At 41.1% G+C, this 11,929-nt stretch overlaps 1 long non-coding RNA gene across 2 annotated transcripts in view; it reads right to left on the bottom strand.

Moving 5' to 3' along the window:
- Positions 1–332: 332 nt before the first annotated feature.
- Positions 333–11,929, bottom strand: part of LOC108352959 (uncharacterized) — a 30,540-nt gene continuing 18,943 nt past the window's right edge. For both annotated transcript variants that reach the window (XR_010058225.1, XR_005494399.2), the window contains one exon: positions 333–11,433. This is a non-coding gene — a long non-coding RNA (uncharacterized LOC108352959). The remainder of the gene's footprint in view (positions 11,434–11,929) is intronic.

The following is an 11,929-nucleotide window of genomic DNA, read 5'->3' as shown; positions in this document are numbered from 1 at the left end:
CGGATCAACCTTGTCTAGGAGTGAGGAAGTTACAGAAGATGTTCCCAACTCTTCATTTTCTTCACATTTCCACAATGAACAACAGTCAACCTTCCTAACGCATCTGTTCTCAACGTTGTAAGGCGAGCACAGAGATCAATTGGCAGAGGAAAGCTTCTCTACTTGAGGTGATTTTGGCAATTCCTCAACACACAAATTCCCATTCATTCTTCAAGATTCTGCTTATGTAGGGATGATACAGCAACCAATAGTCCAGCTAATTCAAACCCTCTGCTGAGCTCCAAAGGATTTAAAAGGGTCAGTTTACAATTTATTCTGGTTCATACACTTACTTTCAAGCTTTATGGTATTTTATTTATATATTCATTCCAACATGAAAAATTACATATGATATATATGATATATACATATATGATATATACATATACATATACATATACATATATATTTCACTTCTTTCAGGATCAAAGGCCTTCTCCAGTGAGATAGTCTCATGTTAATAAAGGTCTCTAAAATAGAACAATTAGAACTGGCAATAATTGTTGTACCTTCTGAGACCACGGCTGTACATTTATTCATATGAAAACCCTAGCTCCAGTAATGAAAATTAAAACCCAGACACTATTAAGTAACTCATATTTTGTTAAATCCAAAGCTACTAGCACTCATTTATCTTTTATGCTTTTCTGCCCAAAACAATAATTCAAATTGTATTTTTTTTTTACTTCCTAAGCACACTCACGGGATCTAAATCCCCACTGAACCTGGTTAGTTCTGAGTGGAGGATCAGAGTCCTCTGTGGACGATGCACAGTACATTACCTTTTTTTTAAAAGATTTATTTATTATAGATGAGTACACTGTAGCTGTCCTTAGACGTGCCAGAAGAAGGAATCAGATCTCATTACAGATGGTTGTGAGCCACCACGTGGTTGCTGGGATTTGAACTCAGGACCTCTGGAAGAGCAGTCAGTGCTCTTAACCCCTGAGCCATCTCTCCAGCCCCAGTACATTACTTTTTAAACCATGGTAATGATGAAGCTGAGGGAGATAGGTCCACAAAGCAAAATTTCCTAATTGGAGTGAATAGCTGCATAACATGGGTTCATAGGTGAAGAAACTGTAGTTTCACCTCAAATTCCTAGATTCTGGGATGCAAAAAAGGTCAAGGTGAGAAAAGGCAGTATTGTTGCAGTCTCATAAAAAATCCTCATTAACTCAGGCATCTGCCTGGTTTGAGACTCACCTAAATCAAGTAAACCCATAAATGTCCAAATCAATTTGGAACAAAGTCAAAACTATCCACTCATTTATGAAAGAAGATTCTGTGGTGTCTCGCTCCTCACTTGTGTACTGCAAGGGGATATGAAGGACACAGTCTCCATAAATGTCACATGTAACATGCCAGAACGGAAAGAGGTGATATTTACTAGCAGGCCAGAATCCTATATAGTCTTCACCAGGATCTATTGTTAAGTTGCTATTCAGTCAATGCTACAAATAGTAATCTAAGGTAAAAGCACTAGGAGTCACCATGGTTACCCCACTAACGACTGATGGCTCTTTAATGCCAACCAACATGTTTCTGACTCCAGAAGTCCATTCTCTTTCATTTCTCTACACACAAAAAAAATTTTCTACAAATGAATAAACAAACAAAAAAAAAACCATTCCAAACCAACCAAACAAAACACCTAACATGACATTTTTTATCCTGCAATAAAGTTTTCCAGGGAAACCCTTTTTATTTTCTTGGTGGGGGAAAAGAAATGTTCTTTTCACCCATACCCATTACTGGGCTCAGGAGTGAATTGACCATAGCCCTACAACCAAAGACAGATGTATTTAATAGAAATTATAGGCAACATAAGAACCTTAAAAAACATCCACCTAAAAAAAATCAGAGAAGCCTGAATATTTTATTTAGGTTTGACGAGGAGTGAACAGTTGGGAAGAAACACAGTAAGACAAGTGGTATAAAATAATATAATGAACCGGAGCCCTAGCAAAGACTCCAGATTATTCCCCATGTTCTCACAGGTAGAAGGAATCCTTTTCCTTGGGCTGTATGGAGGAGGAGTTGCTGCTGCTGCTTCTGCTTCTGCTTCTTCTTCTTCTTCTTCTTCTTCTTCTTCTTCTTCTTCTTCTTCTTCTTCTTCTTCTTCTTCTTCTTCTATTGTTCTTTTTAAAAGGTTTTATTTATTGATTAATTTTACAAGCAAATATCAGCCCTTCCTCTCCTCCTAGTACCCCTCATGCAAGTCCCCTCCCCATTCTATCTTCTCCTCCTCAATAAGCTGAGCAAACCGTGAGGAACAGGTCCATAAGCAGCAGCCCTTCACGGCCTCTGCATCAGCTCCTTCCTCAACGCTTCAGTCCTGGCTTTCTTCAAAGATGGGCTACAGTGCAGAAGTGTAAGCCAAATAAACACTTATTCAGCCTGCTTTCTTAGAGTACCCAAGACCACCAGCCCAGGGACGGCATCATCCACAATGGGCTGTGCCCTCCCCCATCAATCACTAATTAAGAAAATGTAATTAAGAAAATAAATTAGGTTGAAATGAGAGCTGTATTCAAACTGTGCCAATACATGGCTTGGGCTGAGCCCAGATTTCATTCTCTTTTATAACTATCACTAGGCCTTGGCCTGGAAATGTTTAGCCTCCGTACAGACTAATCTTTCAAGATGACCTATTTTATCTGACTTCTCTCAGCTTCTCACTAAATTCTTCTGCTTGGCCTCATACTAATTTTGGCAGTATGTCCTAGTATTCTGTCTCCTTCTCATTCTCTGGCTAGTTCTGCCTTCACTTATGTCTAGCTTGTTTCCTCTGTAACCTGTCTCTGTAAACTGTCCTGTTAAGACACACACAGACACAGACACACACACAGACACACACACACACACACACACACACACACACAGACACAGACACACACACACACACACACAGACACACACACACACACACACACACACAGTACCAACATTTTTGCTCTTTTGCTGCTCTTAAGTAACCTCTTTTCCTCTGCTGTTCTTTCATGAGTTAGATTTATCTTATCTCTGATTCAGTCTGTCAAATCTTTCTCTAATTCATCACTTTGCCTTCTCCTCTATTAGCCAGCACTTCCAAACATGGTTGCTTCCTTCTACAAACTAACCTTACCATCAATGTTAGGGATTAAAAGTATATACTAGAGACACACCCAGAATATAGCAATTACAGAGGCGAATGCCAGCAGCAAACCACTGAACTGAGAACGGGACCCCCGTTGAAGGAATCAGAGAAAGAACTGGAAGAGCTTGAAGGGGCTCGAGACCCCATATGAACAACAATGCAAAGCAACCAGAGCTTCCAGGGACTAAGCCACTACCTAAAGACTATACATGGACTGTCCCTGGACTCTGACCTCATAGGTAGCAATGAATAGCCTAATAAGAGCACCAATGGAAGGGGAAGACCTTGGTCCTGCTAAGACTGAACCCCCAGTGAACGTGATTGTTGGGGGGAGGGCAGCAATGGGTGGGAGGATGGGGAGGGTAACACCCATAAAGAAGGGGAGGGGGAGGGATTGGGGGATGTTTGCCCGGAAACCGGGAAAGGGAATAACACTCGAAATGTAAATAAGAAATACTCAAGTTAATAAAAAAAAAAAAAGTATATACTAAGGGCATGTCTGTATTGTGGCTAGATCACACTGTAATCCAGGACGAGTCTGCATTCTGGCTAGATCATATCTTTGGATGTGATTCCTTGCTACAGCAGCCATGTTGCTAGATTAATATTCTAGCAACATATTGATCTTATGAAGACATTTTCTTGGTTCTTTTTTTCGGAGCTGGGGACCGAACCCAGGGCCTTGTGCTTCCTAGGCAAGCGCTCTACCACTGAGCTAAATCCCCAACCCCGTGAAGACATTTTCTTAATTGAGCTTCCCTCCTATCAAATGAATTTAGCTTGTGTTAAATTGACATAAAACAGTCACTCTTTTATTACTGTGAAGAAACACCATGACCAAGGCAACTCTTATAATGGAAGGCATTTAACAGGGCTGGGGGGAGTGGCTTGCTTATAGTTTCAGAGGCATAGTCCACTATCATCATGGTAGAGAGAATGGAATCGGGCAGGTATGGTGCTTGGGAAGTAGCTGAGAACTTTATCCTGATCTCTAAGCAAAGAGAAAATGAGAGGGGAGCAAGGAGGGAGAGGAAGAGGGAGGGAGGGAGGGAGGGAGGGAGGGAGAGAGAGAGAGAGAGAGAGAGAGAGAGAGAGAGAGAGAGAGAGCCTGAGCTGGCATGAGCTTTTTTTTTTTTTTTTTTTGGTTCTTTTTTTTTTTTTTTTCGGAGCTGGGGACCGAACCCAGGGCCTTGCGCTGGCATGAGCTTTTGAAACCTCAAAATCTACTCCACAGTAGGGTATTTCTTTTCCACCCAAAAGACCACACCTTCTAATCCTTCTAATCCTTTTAGATAGTGCCACTCCTTGATGATTAAGTATTCAAACATATGAGCCTATGAAGGCTGATCTAAACCAAAAAGCCACATCAAGTTTTGATCACAGCATGAGAAAATAATTAACTTAAGGAGCCTACATTTGGTTGGCCATGCATGTGGTATGAATACACTGTTATCTAAAACTGCCAGATCTGGGGCAGTGGCTCAATCCTCCTATTGCTTGCCATGTAAACTTGACAGCTCTGTATAAACTGAGGATGTGGCTGCTCCAAGGTATGGTTGAGGGGGAGGTTTTTATTGTAGATCTGAAGGGAGGCATAGTCAGAGGCATCTGGAAGAGTCAAGAACAGGGGGAGAATGAAGTAGACTGAACATAGCCAGCAGACTGGACTGGGCCAGGAGAGGATAGAAAGAGAGGAAGAGTAGAGAGGAAGACAAAAAGAGTGTGGGCAAAGAGACTATGAGAGAGAGGCAGGAGGGAAGACACGGGAGTGCATAGCCAAAATCTCAGGGTTATAAGGCAATGAGAAGCCTGCAGGGAGAGAAGCCTATGGGCTAGAGAAGTTTAGGGTAGAGGGCAGGGTGAGAAAAGCCACAGGTACTTGTAATCCTAAGGAAGCCTGGAGACCAGCATGTGCTTTGTTATACTAATAGGCACCACAGACAGTCATTTGTCCCTTCTGACAGTGATAACAAATGGTTCCTTTGATAGAAGGGAACAGGCACCAGACTTTGGAGAAATAGTTTCCTTCGCACCTGACAAACTTGAGTTCAGATCTATAGCACCCTCATCGAAAGCTAAATGTAGTGGTATGTGCCCAGCCACCCCTGCACTGTTGGGGAAGAAAGAAAAGGATCTCTGGAACCCATTGGCCAGATGTATGAACCCCAGGGCAAAAGACATCCTGTCCTCAAAAATATTTTAAGGATTTGTGGAAATATAATAAAGACAATATAAACAGAATGATGTAGAGATAGATTGAGGAAGACATTGGATATTGTCATCTGTCTCTATGTAAGTGTACATTCACATAAATGCACATATACATGAACTCACACACAGGCAGGTACACACACATAGGCAGGTACATCTTCATGACAATGTAAAGATAGCTACACACACACACACACACACACACACACGCACACACACGCACACACACACCACAAATAATCAAAAGAAGGAAGGGATTGGATGATTGTGGAAGAGGCCAGGAGTTCTGCCTATTCGGCTGCCTGTCTGCTCATCTGCCTTCTTGTCTAACTACACAGTCAGAAGACTCCTGGGACATCAGTGCTCATTCGGGTGTATATTAAGCACAGAGAAAAATCACTGTAGGACCCCATGTCCCGGTGTGTAGAATATTAGTTCTGTATAAGAGAAGCATGTCTGTGTTCACAAAAATGAGTAAAAAGTGACCAGACTAAGAAGAGGCATGGAATACCCAGGAAAGGGAAGTCAAACACAAAGATATAAAAAGATGGCTAATTCGAGTGGCGTTGGAAAGACCTTTATCAGTGACTAATGAATACCGAAAAGGTGGCAGACAACGTCATAGGGTCAAACTGTAAAAAATGAAGAGGCATTTTTAGCCATGTCAGCTAGGAACATGGTGACATGTTATGTATTCAAATTTAGATTCCAAAAGATAATGAGGAGTTTCCCAAAAAATCCAGATTAAAAACATGCATACATCCCACTGAGACATTCTTTTACAGAAAAACCAAATGCTAAGCTTTTCTAAGGCCAAGAGAATTGTTGTTATGTAAATTGACATTCATCTTTCTGTTAATTGGGCTTCTTTCTCAATGAAAAAGGAGAAAATTTGTATATTTAAAAATAGAAATTAAACCAATTTAAAAATATACAATGACACACAACAAAATTGCAAAGTGTGTTTTCCTATAATTAATATTTTCAGTGACCCTTGTCAGGATGCACCGTTCCCATAATATGTACCATTGTTTTGCTTTGCCATTTGGTAATACTCCGCAATTTTGTCTTTCAAGAGTAGTAAATATCTCATTATTGTTGGAATGGGTGCAAAAAAAGCAAGCAGAAGTCCATATGCAAGATTCATGTACACTTAACACTTGTGAGGATTTCCTCAAGCTGAGAGAATGTAAGGCAGAGACTGACACGTTCCAGCTGATTTAATCTAGAATTAGCTCTGTAACCTATGTGTGGAGCACAGGATAAAGTTCGGGAATCTGCGGGCACTAAAACTGAAGATTTTCCTTCTTGTTAACGATGTTCCTGAAGAGCCTGTTCCTATCCCAAAGGCTCTCCAAGGGCCATCGGCTGATTAGAGCTTCAGTAATTCGAGACGGTTAGGTTGCAGGTCCAGAGCCAAACGGTGTTGGGCTACTTTGCACCTTCAATGGCCACTCGTTGCCTACTCCATTATATGACCTAACATCCTAACAACGAGGGTACTTCCTTAGGGATGCATAGACAGACCTCTAGTCTACTCAAAGACTACAAATGCCATCTGATGTTTTCTGAGGACCACAGCAGCCTTTCCCCCACTTTGCTGTAACCTATGTGGCTCATGTACTCATCAGCATAACTGAAAGGTGTTTTATTTATGAGGCTTTCTTTGTGCTGTTACTGTAAAAATTTCATGAATTCTTACCTTGCAGGACATATTCGGGACAACCTATATCTGTGTTCCTGGACAGTGGCCACTGTGATCGACTCCAGAAAAACAACCAAACAAACAAACACCCCTCCCACCCCAAAGCATGTCCATGTCTTTTTAAGGTAAGGACTGTGTTTTTGTTTGGCATGTTGAACAATATTACTTTGGTCCTGTGACTGGTCTTCAGTCTTGGCTGTAAAACAGAAAGAGACCCTCATAGGGATAGGAGTCTTCATGTACTGAATCCATAACCTGTTACCAACCCCAAATCTCTCTTCTCCTTTGTCAACAGTGCATGGAATGCACCTCTTCCCTTTGTCTTTGTTATCCTAACAGTAAAAAATCAAAATCCAGTCAGGTACAGGGAGCCATGATGCCTTCAAGGACAAATTTACATGGAAAAATTTCAAGCGATAAGGAAAATATTTCTTAAGAATGTCCATGTTTTTGGCTGGTAAAACTTCTTTTGGTCCGGACTTTGGGCTATTCCAACAACCAGATAAAATGCTTGTTCTTTTCTCTGTCAGGTGGTCAGTCTAAAGGTCTCTCTGTTGGAGCCGTGTACTTTTCCATTCCAAGGGATCTGCAGTCTGAGAGGTCAGCTGATCCTTCTAAAGCCATGACGATAAACTTTTCTTTGTTTCATTGTCACTGGGACACTGGGACATCTACCAGGAACCAGGGAGCATATGGACCCTCTCCTGTTAGAACTGGGACTTTGACAGTCTTACTTGACCCTCCACAGAATGAAATGAAGTGACTGAAGATTCTGTTGCACACACAATAAGTCTCCTAAAACCATGAATGCCACATCTAGCCAGAATCCTTGAGTGCCATAGTGTCGATATAATACTACTGTTATAGGAAAGGATTAGGACCAAGAGGGTATCTGTTGATATTTCTATGTTCTTGTGCCTCACCACAGGGGATTAGACCCCAGATAAGGAGTAGTGGCAGAAACAGACGTTTTTAAAGGAAGAAAAGCACCTCTGGTGCTGGAAGTGGGCCAGGGCTAGAGAAAAGCCAATGGCTTGATGGTTTCGGTGCCAAGCAGATTATGACATTTATGTGGGCTTTTTCTGCACGTACTTTGTTGCATGTCAGCTCTGGTGGGGTTTCCGCTTCTTCCTGCTGGCTCCTTTCATGCACGCATCTTGATACCTCTCTCTGTCCTGCTGCCCTGCAATGCCAGTGTGCTTTACTTGTAAGAAAGATTACTTTCCCCTTAGCTCTCTCACTTCCTGCGGCTCTCCATTTGATTTCCTTCTCTTTTTATGGCGATTGCCCTGAGGTTTTGACAAGAGAGAATCTTAATGAATGCTGAAAAACGTAGGAATTTTGCTTTGTGCTTACAAGGCTGCCAACCATCGCGATGATATAATCCCGGAGCATTTCACTTGGTCCAAAAGCAGAGCTGCACTACACATCCAGTAGTTACTCTCACTTTCCTCTCAACTTCTGGCAAACACTAAGGTCTCTATCTTTATATGTTCTCCTATTCTAGAAACCTCGTATAAATAGAACCACACCATATGGCCTTTTATATATTTAACTTCTCTCACTAGCATGATGTTTTCAGGGTGATCAAGTGATATGTCTTTAACTTACCATATGAATTTTACGATGGACTGGATATTATTGATATTATGAAATCATTAACTTTACTTGGAGCATTGATTCCCTTATGATAAAGAAGAACCTATTGTTCTTTCAAGTTGAATAAGAAAGTGTTTAGCAGTCAAGTTTCAAATGCCTTTCAACCATCTCAGCAAAAATTAGTATATACATGCAGATATGCAGATAGAAATATTATTTTTAAAAAATGGCAATGTGTTAAATTGCTAAACTTAGTGTACGAATCAGACATGTTATTGTATAATTCAACTTTACATTTGAATACAAAGTGGTGAAAAGGTAAGTTCTTGGGACAGGAGGGATGAATCAGTGGCTAAGAGTCCATAGGGGTCTTACAGGACAGGGATTCGGTTCCCTGTCCTCATGTGGGCAGAGGGTGCACAGCCAGCCAGAACTCCAAACGCTGTGAGTGTGACGTCTCTGGTCTCTGCTAGCACTGTCCTCACAGGGATGCCTTTCCTTCAGACTCATGCACACACATAATTACATTTTTATCTTAAGACTGTATCTAATATTTCCACTTAAATATAAATAAGACTAAGTAAATACCATAAAAAGATGTTAATTGTGAAAATAATATAACAGATATGAAATCCACCAATCTAAGAATTAGAACAATGACTTTTTTAAATTTTTATGTTCCACATTCTCTACTCCACCTCCTCATCTTGATACTTAAACTTTTTATAACAGAAAGTTTTGAGCATGTACAACATGCTAGCTAGATTTTTATCTTTTATTTTCTCAACTTGACTCAAGCTTAGGGTCATCCGGGAACCTCGACTGAGAAAACGCATCCTTCACTGGGGTCTGTAGGCAAGTCTGTGAGAGGAAGTAAACCCTTCCCTCCGCAAACTGCTTTGGTCATGGTGTTTATTACAGCGATAGAAACCTAGCCGGGATGCACACACTGTCCTACCCCAGTTGTGGTGCTTTATGTTAGGATATCAGAGGTTATCCACAGAGAATTCTTTTGATTTGTAAAGTCAATAAAGCCTTGGGAACATATCCTGTCAGGAATCCTCCATAAAGGAAGACTCTCAGAGATATTTAGTGGACTGCAAAGTCATGTCAGATGTGTCAATCCCAAACACAAACCTTCAACTCTCTGCGAATGCACACCATTTTCCACAAGGAGCATAGCGGGGCTGTTCCGAAGATTTTTTTTTTTTAAGTAAAAAAAAATTAGATTTTCATAAAAAATGGAGATTATGTCTTGTAGTTGATATCACCTGAAAAACTCACTGTGAGGCTTCATCCAGCTGATTCACTGCTGCTGTGGAAACAGATTGGAACCCGTAAGGGAAGCTTACTTCTCTGTCCTGAGAAGCAGTTCAGTGGAGAGCCAGCATGCCACGCAAGTACACTGAGGTGCTGTCTGCGATTAGTTTGGTAGCACAGAGTTAAGGATAAAGAGGGACTTCTGCTTAGTAAATGAATAGGAACGAGAAGCAAGAAAGGAAAAAAGAGAAAGAAAGGTGGGGGGAGAGTGGGGAGGAGAGAGAGAGTGCTGAGTCACCATGTAGAATGATTAAAGAGGAAACAAGAAGAGGAAGTGGTTTAGAAAGATGGGTCTTATATATTGGCTTAAGATGATTTCAGTCTCCTTTGGCAGAAAATACAGCAATCATCATAAAAAGAAAAGCGAACACACTGTTAGAAGAGACTGATAAAGCCACCAAATGGTCATGTTTCTGTGTGGATCACACTTCAGCTGAGACTCTCCCTGCTGTCCTTTGGTTTGATTGTAGAGCAATGGAACAGTGCATGTCCAATGTGTGCTAGATTTCCTCATTCTCCTTTAGTTAAACACACACACACACACACACACACACACACACACACACACACACACACACTCCAACATTACAATAATCCTTTCTGTTCCACGACTGAGCTCATTAGGGTTCAGGGAAGTGTGGATATACATCCCAGAACTAGTAAGGGTTAGAAATTAGTTTGAACTAAAGTGTCTCTACTTATCATGTAAAGCTTTTATTTTCTAGGCTAGAAAACTAACTCAGTAGCCAAAATAAATTCAGAGGTTGAGCTAAACTTCATAAGATCTTCAGATCTTTTTTTTTTTTATTAAATTTTTTTTTTTTTATTAACTTGAGTATTTCTTATATACATTTCGAGTGTTATTCCCTTTCCCGGTTTCCGGGCAAAATCCCCCTCCCCCCTCCCCTTCCTTATGGGTGTTCCCCTCCCAACCCTCCCCCCATTGCCGCCCTCCCCCCATAGACTAGTTCACTGGGGGTTCAGTCTTAGCAGGACCCAGGGCTTCCCCTTCCACTGGTGCTCTTACTAGGATATTCATTGCTACCTATGGGGTCAGAGTCCAGGGTCAGTCCATGTATAGTCTTTGGGTAGTGGCTTAGTCCCTGGAAGCTCTGGTTGCTTGGCATTGTTGTTCATAAGGGGTCTCGAGCCCCTTCAAGCTCTTCCAGTTCTTTCTCTGATTCCTTCAATAGGGGACCTATTCTCAGTTCAGTGGTTTGCTGCTGGCATTCGCCTCTATATTTGCTGTATTCTGGCTGTGTCTCTCAGGAGCGATCTACATCCGGCTCCTGTCGGTCTGCACTTCTTTGCTTCATCCATCTTGTCTAATTGGGTGGCTGTATATGTATGGGCCACATGTGGGGCAGGCTCCGAATGGGTGTTCCTTCAGTCTCTGTTTTAATCTTTGAGATCTTCAGATCTTAAATGTAAAATTAGACAAGTTAAATATGAATACAAATGGGTCTGAAAAACAATATTTAGATGAATAAATTAATTAATTGATTTAATCTCACGGTAAAGAGTCCATGAGAGGAAGAGACAAAGAAAGGTTGAGTGGAGTAGGGGATAATAGAATACATGTAATTTGAATGTAGAAGGGGAAATACTGGGGGTGGAAAGGTTTAAGCTATGATCCTGGCTATTGAAGTGGGAGAGAGTGGAGGGAATGCTATAAAAAAAGTTTATAAAAAAAAACCATAAGGAAGCCTACTGCTTCATAAACTGATTTAAAAATACAATCTAAGCAAGAGCATTTTTGTGGAGGTACCCTGCATGAGTGGATGGCGTTGTTCTCAAAAACTACTTATTATTAAACAAAAGTCTTAGTAACAAGAATGAGATACTTCCTCAGGAATTGATTAAAGAGGACCTAGAGCAGTGGTTTTCTACCTGTGGGTCATGGCTCTTTGACAGGC

The sequence above is a fragment of the Rattus norvegicus genome, chromosome 15 (assembly GCF_036323735.1).
Source record: "Rattus norvegicus strain BN/NHsdMcwi chromosome 15, GRCr8, whole genome shotgun sequence".
NCBI classification, from domain to species: domain Eukaryota; kingdom Metazoa; phylum Chordata; class Mammalia; order Rodentia; family Muridae; genus Rattus; species Rattus norvegicus.
The sequence above is the reverse complement of the archived record's forward strand: the minus strand, read 5'-3'. Positions and strand labels throughout refer to the sequence as shown.